Raw genomic sequence first — 12,642 nt, forward strand, 5'->3', positions numbered from 1 at the left:
TATTTGACACCTATTCTTTGCTTTAGAAGACAAAGGGTGTGCTCGAACTAAAGCTTTTTGTCCAACTTTGAATTTTCTATTGTGACTTACCTTCTTTATTAGCATTTTCCTTTTCTCAGCTGCCTTTTTTGTATTAGTAATTGCAATGTCAATCAATTCACGATGACGTAAACATTGTGACTTGCGGAGAGAAACAAGTTCTTTTATTTTGTCTGGCGGATTTTTATTCTTCAAAACTGAGTGTGGCGAGAGCAAAGTTGAATCATTAGGAATTCTATTAACGCTGTGCTGAAATATCTGTCCCATTCAGTGCGTTGTTTGGTTCGTCTGTTGCTGCTTCACAAGTGTCTACCTTGGCTTTGATTCTTCACCTGTATTGGCGAGAGCAAAAGATGTGTCAGTGAAAAATTGTGTATACCATTGTGTATTGTTTGTGTGTGAAAAAAGCTCCAATCTGTTAATTTCCTGTTCCTCGATGGAAATGCTCTTATCAAACTCTAATGCAACTTGCTGGTTATTGTTGCATAGTAGAATAGAAGAGTCTTTAAAGCCCAAAATGGCTTCATGTTCTATCAAGAAATCCATACCCAGCATAACTTCCGTTATGAAATGTGGGATGATCAAAAACGCTGCATAAAATGTGTGGCCATGAAGAGTAAATTTTAAGTGTCCTCTAACTTTAGTCTTTTGTAACGGGATCGTAGAGCAAGAATTACTGGCATTGCGTTTATTACATGCTGCATCACAAAACAGTGTAACTGGAGAGCCACAGTCAGTTGCTGCGGTGAAATTATGTGAGTCAGTTGGTACGTTTATAACCGGATGGTACACATTCATTTGTTGCTGTTTCTTTGCCCTGCAATAGCGTGTGTCTTATGTCTTCCAACGAGATGATACGTTCTGTTACTTTGTTCATATTGTAAAAATGTGCAAACTCATTAAATCCTGAACTGTACTGTTAATCTCTTGAATTAAACAAAGTTGTCCCTGTGCTTCAGTGGTCTGCCAAATAATGTTGTACATGAAATGGTCCCTGTGCGCTGACCATTTTCGTAGCAAACAGATCGTGAAATGGAAATGTGTCACCTCGTAATGTAATTGCTTGGAAACGCAGTGCTTGCTTCTCTGCGCACGCCAGTTGCGAAGTTCTGACTACGGTTGCTGAGAGCTTACTGCCGATGCTCCAGCCAGCAAGTAAACTGTGTTATACACACCACTGGGTGAGAGAGTCCTTTAAATAAAAATGACTTGGACCGAGGATGTGCACAATGCTCTTAGGTGAAATATGCCTTTAACAAACTGTTTTTACATTAACTGATACATTATTAATTGTATGAAATTTATGTTACAACATGCACTGACATTGAAAAAGGACAACATTGATGTCAAATGCTTACTCTCACAATTGTTAGAAAAATAATTGACAGACATGAAAAAACCCTTACAGTGAAAATTAAACGATCTTTAATGAAAAATCTCAATTTCCTTCACATGGCTGTCTGATTCAACAATGAATCTAACTATGCGCGACTGCAGTGTCACCAAATAAAAAAATGTTTCCTTTATCCCAGCAGCGATGACAAAAACGAACACACCTTCCAGCGACACAGTTGCCCTGAGCAAAGACTGCGAGCGAATAATAAGCGACTCAGAAGTGTCTCTCAGCGTCTGAGTCATACGTAGTACGTACAAATCCAGAAGTGCAAATAGCAGACTCCCAGTAGACCTGTCCAGTGACAGGTTTGTCCTCCTGCTCTTTCTCGGCAGGTTAAGCTGTGTGTTCTGACTGCCACCATTTACTCTGCCACCTGCTGGGTTTTAACTCCAAATAAAGATGACCCACTGGAAAACTGGCACTGAGAAATGGGCAAATAAGTACTTCAGTTTTTCATCTGGTAAGCGATTACATCTTATTAACGATTTTAATATTACATCCTGGAACCTCGAATGCTGTCCACAGATTCCTGTATGAAATGTACCAATGGCTTTGTTCGCCTTCTCTTTATCAGCAGGTTAATGAGCATCTTATGGGTACCGCCACTTACTCTGCCATCGACTGCGTTTTATTTGCAAAGGGAAGACGCGCTGCTGCAAAGCTGGCTTTCAAATGTAGAGAACTGATTACTTCCTTCTTCACTCTGGTAAGTAATTACATCTGGCTACATTTTTAACATTACATTCTGCTATCTCCAATGCTGTCTACAGATTCCCTTATGAACTGCACTAATACCATTGTTCTCCTGTTGTTTTTCAGCACATTTATGAATTTATTCTGGCTGCCACTATTTTTTCTGTCAACAACTGTGTTTTATTTGCAAAATGAAGATGCTCTGCCCGAAAGAACGCTTTTAAACACACAGAAATCAGTACCTCCCTCTTTCATTCGGTAAGTAATTACATCTGGTTAACATCTTTACTATTACGTTCTATATGTTAAAATGATCACCTCGGTTCCGAGACTTCCGGAAAATTAACAGATGCAAATTTCTCCACAGAACTGACAGAAATAGCTTAATTAAGAGATTAATGGTTGATTGTTAATAACGTGGAAATAATATATAATCAGAAAATTGAAACTACTGACTTATTTTAGTCTTTCATTATCATAAGAATGTATATTAATTCACTTGATGGCTGCCAGACACAGAAATCCGTTTTGTTTTCATTTGATGTGGAAGCTGTAAACGAAGAGAGACCGGCAATATCACGAAACATACACACGGGTCACGTGGAGAATGACCCCGCACTGTAACTCAGCTTGCTCTGCGCAAGCGCGAATCTGGCATTATTAAAAAAAAATTTCTGGGTAGCATCTGGCTGCTCGCTGCTGCTGCTCATACGGCAAACAGCCGCGTCTCAAGCAGCCAGGAGCGGGAGAAGGCAGTGCTCATACGCGAATTCAGCTCTGCGCATGCGCACGAACGCGCTGGCAACTGCTCACAGGAACCTCGGGCTTGCTACGCAGTCGCCGCCGCGCGTGCGCAGTGACGCCTGTTTCCTGGCGCTCTCTGGCAGCTGCTCAGACGGACGTAAGCAGCCGTAGCAAGACGAAAGGCCCCAGAAAATTGTCGCCAGAAATAGAAAATACTTTTTTCCGTTACAGATGTGACACAGGCTGAACTTAATTTAATTTTTATCAGCGTATGACGCGGAATGTACAAAGTAGCTGTTTAGCGGAAGAGTGGAACTGTTTTCTGGCAACACTTCGATGGTTAATTCTGCTTGTGAATGGCGGTAGCTTTTTAGTTTCATTTTGTTAAGCTAAACACAAATCTACAAAGAAGATGGATATGCTTCCTGAAAGCGGAAGAAAAGCGTGACGCATTACAACTGTAACAACACTCATGTTGCCACTTTTCCAGATGTCGATGAGTCTATCACTACTTTGTGTGTGGGTGACGTTGACCTTTGCACAAGTCCTGCACTTTCCAGCCGATTGACTCAGGTAACAATGGACATTGAGCCACCCACAGTGATAATGTGTATTACCCTGTATCCGCCTCTTAACGCCTCTCAATGAAAGCGTCCTTTTATCGCAAATTCAGGGACTGGTTTCATTGTACACGGTAGAGTCACTGTGAACAGCGATCGTATTCCTTACCATCAAACGAAACGTACTAACACCGAAATTTGAATTATACAGTTTTAAGACCTTCTTCTCGCTACCTTCTTTATTATCTTTCTAGACGTGATTTTCTGCGATGTTTTCGAAGCGGGTTGTCCAACTTGGTGAAGCACAAATTCTTTCGCTCCTTATATCGTTAGCAATATCGGAAACCATGTCCTGCAAGATGGTGTTTCTGTCACTGATTGACTTTTCTATTGCTTCATAGAAATAGGTCTAAAGTGTGTACATTAAACGTCGTGATTATTAACGACCGGATTTCACGTTATTCTGCATCTTCCTATTTATCGGATTGCTTTCCACCAGGGCTACCAGTATGTAAGCATTCCTTACCACACACTTCTCAGCACGTTCTTTCATCCCATACACCAACGCTTTCTGTACTTGCGGCATGGAAATTTTAACTCTTAAATTTATTTCGGAAACATTTGCTGGTCATCTAAGTCACTATCGTTGGCCGTTTCTTTACGAGAGTAACTGCCTACGATTTCTTCACTTCGGAGAACCAGCAGTCGGTTTTATCGAGCATTTCAGTCCCAACGAACCACATGCTGCACTATTCAAACGCTCATCTGAGAGGTTAACTACAATTTTGTTCTTCACACAGTCCTTACAGGTGTTTGCCTTTGATGCGTGTTTCATTTTGATGCATTCAGTTGGCGCCAATCCTAAATCTCCGTAGCAAGCTGCGAAACATTCACGGCACTCCCTGTGACCTGGGTGGCGAGACTGAATGCGAATAATTTTTTTAACACGAATTACGCTCATGAGGTGCTGGTAAGGATTTATTCCCTACTGGGCGTTGTGTAGCTGTGGCTGTGGATAAATGACGAAACGTGTAAGCAGTGGGCGTGGTGGGAATTGTGTACGACGTGAGATCGACTTAACGGCACTACTTTCAGTTCTGGAGGACACGGTGTGTGTTTTGCCGTAACCTCTCACACCTCGCTACAGCCGGCAGCTGGGTACAGGAGTGCGCTGTGTCGCCTCTACACAGGGTGTCCAGCACCACGGCGACGGTGTGGAAGATTGCGTGCGACGTGGTGCGAAATGTGTAATGCAGTTACTACCGCAATATTGGGTATAAATAGCAGAGGAAGCGAAAAAACAAGACTAAAGCCAACAGCCGCTCGCCATCCAGAGTAGCTTAACTTGGGTCGGCGGGCGAGAATCGGTGTATTCAAAGAGGTACGGCCGTGTGGGCGTCTCTCCACACATACAGAATTCACAACTGTCGGCCGAAACCGGGCAATATGTTATGCAAGGATGGCCGCCCTGCATTGTGTAGGATGCGGTAATGAAGTTACGTGTGTAAGTGGTGGTGAAGTGTTGGTCTGTCTCTACTGTACTCCACTCCGTTCCACCCTCGATTTGATTCAGGAGATGATGCTGCCGCTAAACTGGAGGCCCACGCTTTTTGGAAAATGCCCATAATGTAGAAATATCTCGTGTCGGCACTTAAATGAGAAATGGAAACGGGGTGTCCTATTTGCTGTGCCAATTTTCAAGTACTTTGGGTCATAAATCTGAATGAACCTGTGAATTTGATAAATGAACTCAATTTCTGTAGTATCGTTGTGATCATATTCGTTGTAGATCTGTTGCCGACACTACAGGTGTTGCTTCCTTTCACGGCAGTAGCAGGCAGTGTGTGTGTCGGGCGGTCTGGCTATGTACTCGGCTGGAAGCTGGCCTGCCGTGTGCTGGAGACAGCGTTAGCTCAGGGGGACTTTGTACCGACATACGTCGAGTAATGGAAACATGTCCGTATTTCACATACTTGTAACTGTGTAGTTTGTTATTGTTATGACACTGCGTACGGCTGAAGTTTGCACAAGAAATTTCATATTACAACATAACGTTTTGTCTCGTAAGTCAAACAACTGTTATCAAAATAGCGTTTAGTGTTAGTACACCGTATACGGCCATTAGGTAGATGTAACCTGCTGAGATACAACTGCGAAATTACTGGTAGAGCAGAAGAAAATATCTTTGTAATATCGTGACATTAACATCGAGCCGGACGCTGGTGTCTGCGATCACGGCTGAATTTTGAATTGTCGAGTGCAACTGGAGCTCGTATCGCCAAACAGTGTTGCAGATTTTATATGCTAAGTGATACTCCGGATTTAGTTTCGGCGTCCCCGTCGCGTGCCCGGTCTTCTCTCCCTCTCCCCCCCCCCCCCCCCCCTCGCTGCTCACAGCGCCCCTACCGCCTGTTCCCGCCCCACCCGCTGCTTCTGCGCATGCGCGGCCGGATTCGCTGCCCGCATTCCGCGTCGCGCCCTCACCTACGACTTTTTCCGCGGCGTAAATGTCGCCCCCTGAAGCTACTTGTACGTGGATAAAAGTGCTGTAAGCATTTTTCCCTAAACTACCAGACTGAATGTTTACGCAGGTTTTCGTCACGTAGGGAGTAACGCAGCATGTTACAGGTGTGGATCGCTTCCCACAAAGAACTCTTTCTTTGGCTCGAGTTCCATTGTTGACATTCGGACCTCTGACATTTCTGTGCTGTTCTCTCGTGTTCTGGCGTGCGCCGAGGCGCACTTGTATGGAAATCAGTGCCTTAAACTCATCGCTGTGATCCTGAAGCGTACTGTACGATGCTCTTCAACTTCTTCCATTGATACCCACGCTGTTTGTGCTGCAGAGGAAATTTTAGCTCTCACTGCTCAGGTGGTCTGAAGCCTGTTTCTCGTCGCTCTTTGTGAGCAGAACGACCTTCCCACCTTTCTTTGTATTCCTGTTTACAGTCGTCGTCAGAGATGCTGTAACGGCCTTGTGATCGCCGATTCCCAGTTCTACCCCAACACATTCGAAAAGTTCGGGTCTCTGTTACCGGCAGGCCTAAGATGTTATCTTCACCAGTCGCTTCTCAGATTAATGGCTCGAGGTAGTTTTTGGGTAAAGCACTTGGATCAATTTATTATGATTCTCTGGCCCTACCACCATTCTTAGCCACATCAGTCTCCCTGTATAGATGGCAGGATAAAGTTTCCACCTAAAACTGTAACATGGCCAGCAAATTCACGCGAAATATTCTCCAGCTTCCGCTCAAACTGTTGCGCCACTCTAGCTGCTGAGTCTATAGAAGCGTCCGATCACCACGTTTGATCCAGCTTTAACACTTCTCTTGATACAAATTATTTTACATTCGGGATCTCCACTGATCTCTCTAATGTAATCCTACTTCTCACTGCTTTAAACACCAGCGATCGACCTCTCTTTACGACCTACGTTTCGACCGGAATTTAGAATCTCGTTGCTACTGACTTCGCGTTTCACCCAGCTTTCTGTCCCTACTGCTGTGTCGACATTGTTACTGCTTATAAGCGAGATGAGTTCTGAGAACTTTCCGCAGACGCTGCTGCAGTTAACTAATACCATGTTGAGACAGTGAGAACAATTCAAGACCAAGTTCTCCAGATTATGGCGTGCTGCATGCGTGACGGCGCTGGATCCGTTGCAATAAACACGTCACGAGTTGAGTGGATTCTGGGAGCAATGGCCGCCCAACGTCGGTCTGTCGCCAAAGGACGAAAAACCAGACACAGCTCTTAACAGACGAGTAGTCCAAAGATATTTCTCGCACCGTCCCTGAGGACTAACCTGGCACGACCTTTTACTTACCGAGTATTCCAGAGTCCTCCGTTCCGAATCATTGATACATGGGAAGTATGTCAGTACAAACGGCATAATTTCAGCTCCATTCTCGATTGGTTCCTGAGTTACAGTAAGCCTAGCGTCAGAATGAACCTTGTCCACTACAGTTGTGAAGCAGCTTTTTGGAATAGTAGGGCAATGCAATTTCATAATCTCAATACAGTTCAACAGAACTGTAAAAAAATTAAATTTTGATCGGAAGTATGTGAAGAATGCGCTCAGCACTTCTCCTCATCGTAATTGGAACTGATACTTTGAGCTGAAACATATGAAAGCTGTTTACTCTTGTGGGCGTCAAGTTTTTCACTCGATTTCAAACTTTTTAATGAGAGTACAACACATTGGCGACTGCAACAGGAAAAGGCTGAAACACCTGTGGTACTTAGACTATCCTCCGCCACACACCAGAATGCATCTGTGAAGATATATCATTTCAGACGTTTCTGATCGGTAAATTGTTTCAGAAAGGTGTTATTTGTCAATTTTTGAGCAGTTTGACACAAACTCAGATGCGTTAAATTATGTTCATTTGCATTATAAATACAAAAGCAGTTCTGGTACAGTCATTGTTTCCATGTCTAAAGATAAGGATTAACAGTATCCAGGGCCAAAATTTTAATCTAAGTCATTAGTTTTGTAGACAAGTTGCGTCTCGCAGGCAAATTGTTTGATGAACTGGCTACAGGGGATTTCGCATCGTGTAGCGTGTCCTTCACATACATTTTCATACAGTTCTGCTGCACTGTGTTGAGATTTACTCATTTCGGTATCAAATTTCAACAATTACTCAGATGCCAGACACACTTTAAAAGACGAGTTTAAATAAATACGAACACGTTTCAAAAGATATCACTTTACTTTTATCACAACATATATGCTGTGAATGCCGTTGTGTTTGGTGATGGGAAGAACGCAGACGGACTTCTGGGCTGTTTCCCCTCTGCTGAAGCGTGCCGTACCGTTGCAGTGCGCCGTAATACCAGAGAAAAAAAAAATGGTTCAAATGGCTCTGAGCACTATGGGACTCAACTGCTGTGGCCATAAGTCCCCTAGAACTTAGAACTACTTAAACCTAACTAACCTAAGGACAACACACAACACCCAGCCATCACGAGGCAGAGAAAATCTCTGACCCCGCCGGGAATCGAACCCGGGAACCCGGGCGTGGGAAGCGAGAACGCTACCGCACGACCACGAGATGCGGGCAATACCAGAGAACAACAGACGAAGGCCGTTAAAGGAGCGTTCCGAATTTTCGGCACTTGCCGTTCTTCAGCGCGCTCTATCGCCGTCATTGCTCGTCACAAAATCAGACCTGATTGGTGCGTTTTGTAGAAGAGTTTGACTGCTGTAATTTTGTGCCGGGTTTCAACTTCGAGAAACGCATAGTCTTCTTGAAACGGACGAAAATCTGAGAAGAGAGTGAAAATTTTGAGGCTTTCTGGATCTTTCGTTGTGAAGCCGATCTCCTACAATGCACCAAACACGAAATTTGAATTTAGCATCACAAAACACGTAATTATAGAACCGCTGAGAAATGATGTTCCGCAGTTTAGTTATGGTACAACCTCCAGTTTTCTGCGCTTCATTCAGTTGCAGAGGTGAAAACAGACATACACACAACGTTGTATTTTAAGAATCTTCCAAAGGAAAGACGTCTAAAACTAAACTCTGGAATATTTGTAATTGTTTAGCTCCAATACTTTGTAGATTTTTCCATTTTCTTCGAAGGCAGTGCGCTCAACACCGATTATGTTAATTATTTTTCCACTTCAGCTCTAAGACATTTTTTTGCACAATCAGATATCCGTTGCGTCATTTGAATTACATTACAGTTACGAAATCACGGTTGAACCTTTCTTCACCTGATTGTTCTGTAGTCTCCTAGAGACTGTCGCAACCTGTAAGAACTGTTCTATAACTGGCAATGGGAGAAAAACAGAATACTTTTCCTAATATCAGCCTTTACTGTGCAGCTGTCAGTAAACATATACAGGGCTGATAATATTTGGTAATTATTTTCTGATGTAGGGTGTGGGTCGTCCAGCACTGCATTCAGACTCGGTTCTGGAGACATATTGTGCTGGAACAGCTGGAGGCTGTCAACCACAGAGGTATCAGTAAAAACACGAAATGTAGAAATTACGCCAAAACTAATAACGTAACACAAAATATTTCAAATATGAAACGATGTAAACAATCATGCTGGCAAGGTGGACAATGTGTTTTGCATTATAGCACAGCACTGTAGCTATCAACGCAGCGTGCGAAATCACAATAAATTCTCCAGTTCCTGCGTGGTGAGTCGTTTTAAGTATTTTACTCGTAGTATGTAAGCGCGTCGCACCAGGGAGTGTGCTGACATGTGTGGTTGTGAGTAATTCATGGAAGGGTGTGTTGCTGTTGTGGCTTAGTGAAGCATAGTTATACTTGGAACCTTTCTCTCATTTGTCAGTCGTTAACTTCAGTTCCTCTTTTTTGGTTTTTGACAGTTCTGTCATTATACTAATACTAAATAGGTTGCAGAAGAAACGAACCTTCCGTTCTCAGAGGTAGGCCAACATATTTAATTACCATTGCCCACTGTCAGATAGTGTAATTGTCGGGATATATCTGTGAAAGTACATCACTTCAGAGGTTTCAAATCGGTAGATGATCTGAGACAGGTGTTACCTTGTGAGATTTGGAACAGTTTTAACACGAAGTTGGATGCGTAAAATTTTGTGTTCATTTGCTCTGTAATTACCATAAAACTGCTGGTTCAGTGATTCTTTGCGAGGCTGAAGATAAACATTAACAAAATTCAGGGCCAACATTTTAACCTGAGTCATTTGTTTGCAATCAAATAGCACTTGTAAGTTTCATCGAAAACGCCATGCTCTCTCGCAGGCGAATTGTTTGACGTGGTGGCTAGACTGTATGTCGCATCGTGTAGCGTGTGCTTCACATACTTCCGATCAAAATTTAATTTTAAAACAGTTTTGCTGCCCTGCTCTGAGATTAACCTATTTACATATCAACATAAATTTTACCAGTTTCTCAGAAACCAACCAGACATTTACATGCACGAGTTTAAACAGGAACACGTTTCAGACTATTGGGCGTCCGGTTATTGAGCGATATGAGCAGTGAATTCCGGCGTATTTGACGATGCGAGGAAAGGGGACGGAGTTCTGGGCTGTTTCCCCTCTGCTGTAGCGTGCTGTGCCGTTCCAGTGAGCCGCAGTAGCAGACAACACCAGGTGGAGGGCGTCAGGCGCGTCCCGAACTTTCGGCGAGATGCATAACATGGCTCTCTGTTACCTCCACAAAGTGTTTAATATCGCGGCGGAGGTGTGTAAGATTGTGTATCATACGGAAGTCATAGTTGCACACACAGCAACGAAACGCCAGCTTACATGTGCCACATGTGGGGAAGACTGTGGTGTCACCGCCAGACACCACACTTGCTAGGTGGTAGCTTAAATCGGCCGCGGTCCATTTAGTACATGTCGGACCCGCGTGTCGCCACTGTGTGATCGCAGACCTAGCGCCACCACAAGGCAGGTCTCGAGAGACGATATAGCACTCGCCCCAGTTGTACGAGGAGATTGCTAGCGACCATACGGACGAAGCCTTCCTCTCATTTGCCGAGAGCCAGTTAGAATAGCCTTCTGCTAAGTCCATGGCTACGACCTAGCAAGGCGCCATTAGCCTTACCTACTTTGAGAGTTATAGTATAAATGTCTCAAGAAGAATGCTGTAGTCATCAAATAATAAAGTTAAGTATAAAGCAGCTACGTACTTTTCTTGCTACCATTCAATAGTTATCCTGTTCCAGAATTGACGCCCGTCGGCGTGAGTGTGTACGCATACGTGCCTTTCTATCGGCTACCCGTCACTGTGGACTGGCTGCCTTGTCAGTCCACTTCAAAGACGCGGCAAAAAGAAGAACTCGAGTTAACTGCGATACTTCCCCATGACGTTTCTCCTCTGTCTCCAGTACAGCTGCTGTTTCTAAGAAACTCATTTAAATTGAAAGTGGCAGCTATGGAAGGCTTTAAAAGAAAATATCGGCAACGAGAGGGTCTGTGTGGGTAGGTGCCATGCATCCATTTGCCGAGGATTTGCCAGGATTACAATGGGCGGTTGGACTTGCTAATAACCTGGACTGCGGGAGCAGCACATTGAACTAAGGAGCATTCATAAGTATTTGAAATTATTGGCTGCAATAAACATACATAAAGTTGTACTTCAAACCGGAGAAACATATGTTTCAAGTAGTATGAACAAGAGTCTCGCGGAAGGATTAAATCAGCTGAGAAATGTTGGGATACTATTTACGCAGAAAGTTGCGAAGTAGCAGAAAATATTGGAATATCACCTGAAGTGAATGTAATGATTGATGACGGAGAAAAACGGCAAGGCAGAAGAAAACGCTTAGTTGATGAAGCATCAGGGGACGATTTAAACCATAGCTCGAGGGACAGCTTTCAGCTAAATGTTTGCCACGTTATTACACAGCTGTAGGGAACTTGACTGTACCGCGTGCAGCCACACGCAACACGGACACATTCTGTTCCCCGTGGAACTACGTAAGCGAACACGATTCTCCGGTCCAAGAGCTTGTGGGAAACGACGAATCTTGCTACAGTGTAGACGTTAATAGCGAAGGTCTCGGAGAAGAAATTTTACTGTTGAAAAGATTCGTGAAGGCAATGTTGTGTCTGCGCCTTGTCAGTACTCTTTGTGAGTGAAGTGTGAGTGACGGCCTCACGGACTGTTCTGCCGTTTGCCTGCTGGCGCCTCACAAGCAGAGGGGCCGCTGACAGTTGTGGCAGGAGCCACGGACTGGCGGGGAGCGGCGAGCTGCGGACACAGGGAGTGAAGTGAGGTGACAGCAGCTGAGTTGACAGGCGTACACTCTCTCCACTACACTTATTTACTCGATGTATGAGTGAAAGTAAGTGTAATTTTATTACCTGTAGTTCCATGACTTGCGTCACCGTCTCAGCTGTGCCGTTGTGACCGATGAGTGTGGGGACTCGTGTGCGTCGTTGCGAAATTGCTTTCGTGTGCTGAAACTCGGGCCTCGGTGTTCTGTCTACAATACAACTAGGATTACTTTGCTTGTTGCAATCTTTTACGTCAAGTACAGACAACAATACTAGTTAGAGAGGATTTCCTTCACATTTTGTATGCGTGTCATGTTGTGGTGTGATTGTGTTTAGTTAAATGTAGACTGACTGTATGGTTCCAGATGATGGTCGCATTATGTGGTGTGAATACCGCTACTAACATCTCATTGTTATTAAACACAACAGGTACGGTAGAGTAGAATGTTTGCTGAATATGGAGAAGTAAATTGAGTC

This window comes from Schistocerca serialis, chromosome 11 (assembly GCF_023864345.2).
Source record: "Schistocerca serialis cubense isolate TAMUIC-IGC-003099 chromosome 11, iqSchSeri2.2, whole genome shotgun sequence".
Lineage (NCBI taxonomy): Eukaryota > Metazoa > Arthropoda > Insecta > Orthoptera > Acrididae > Schistocerca > Schistocerca serialis.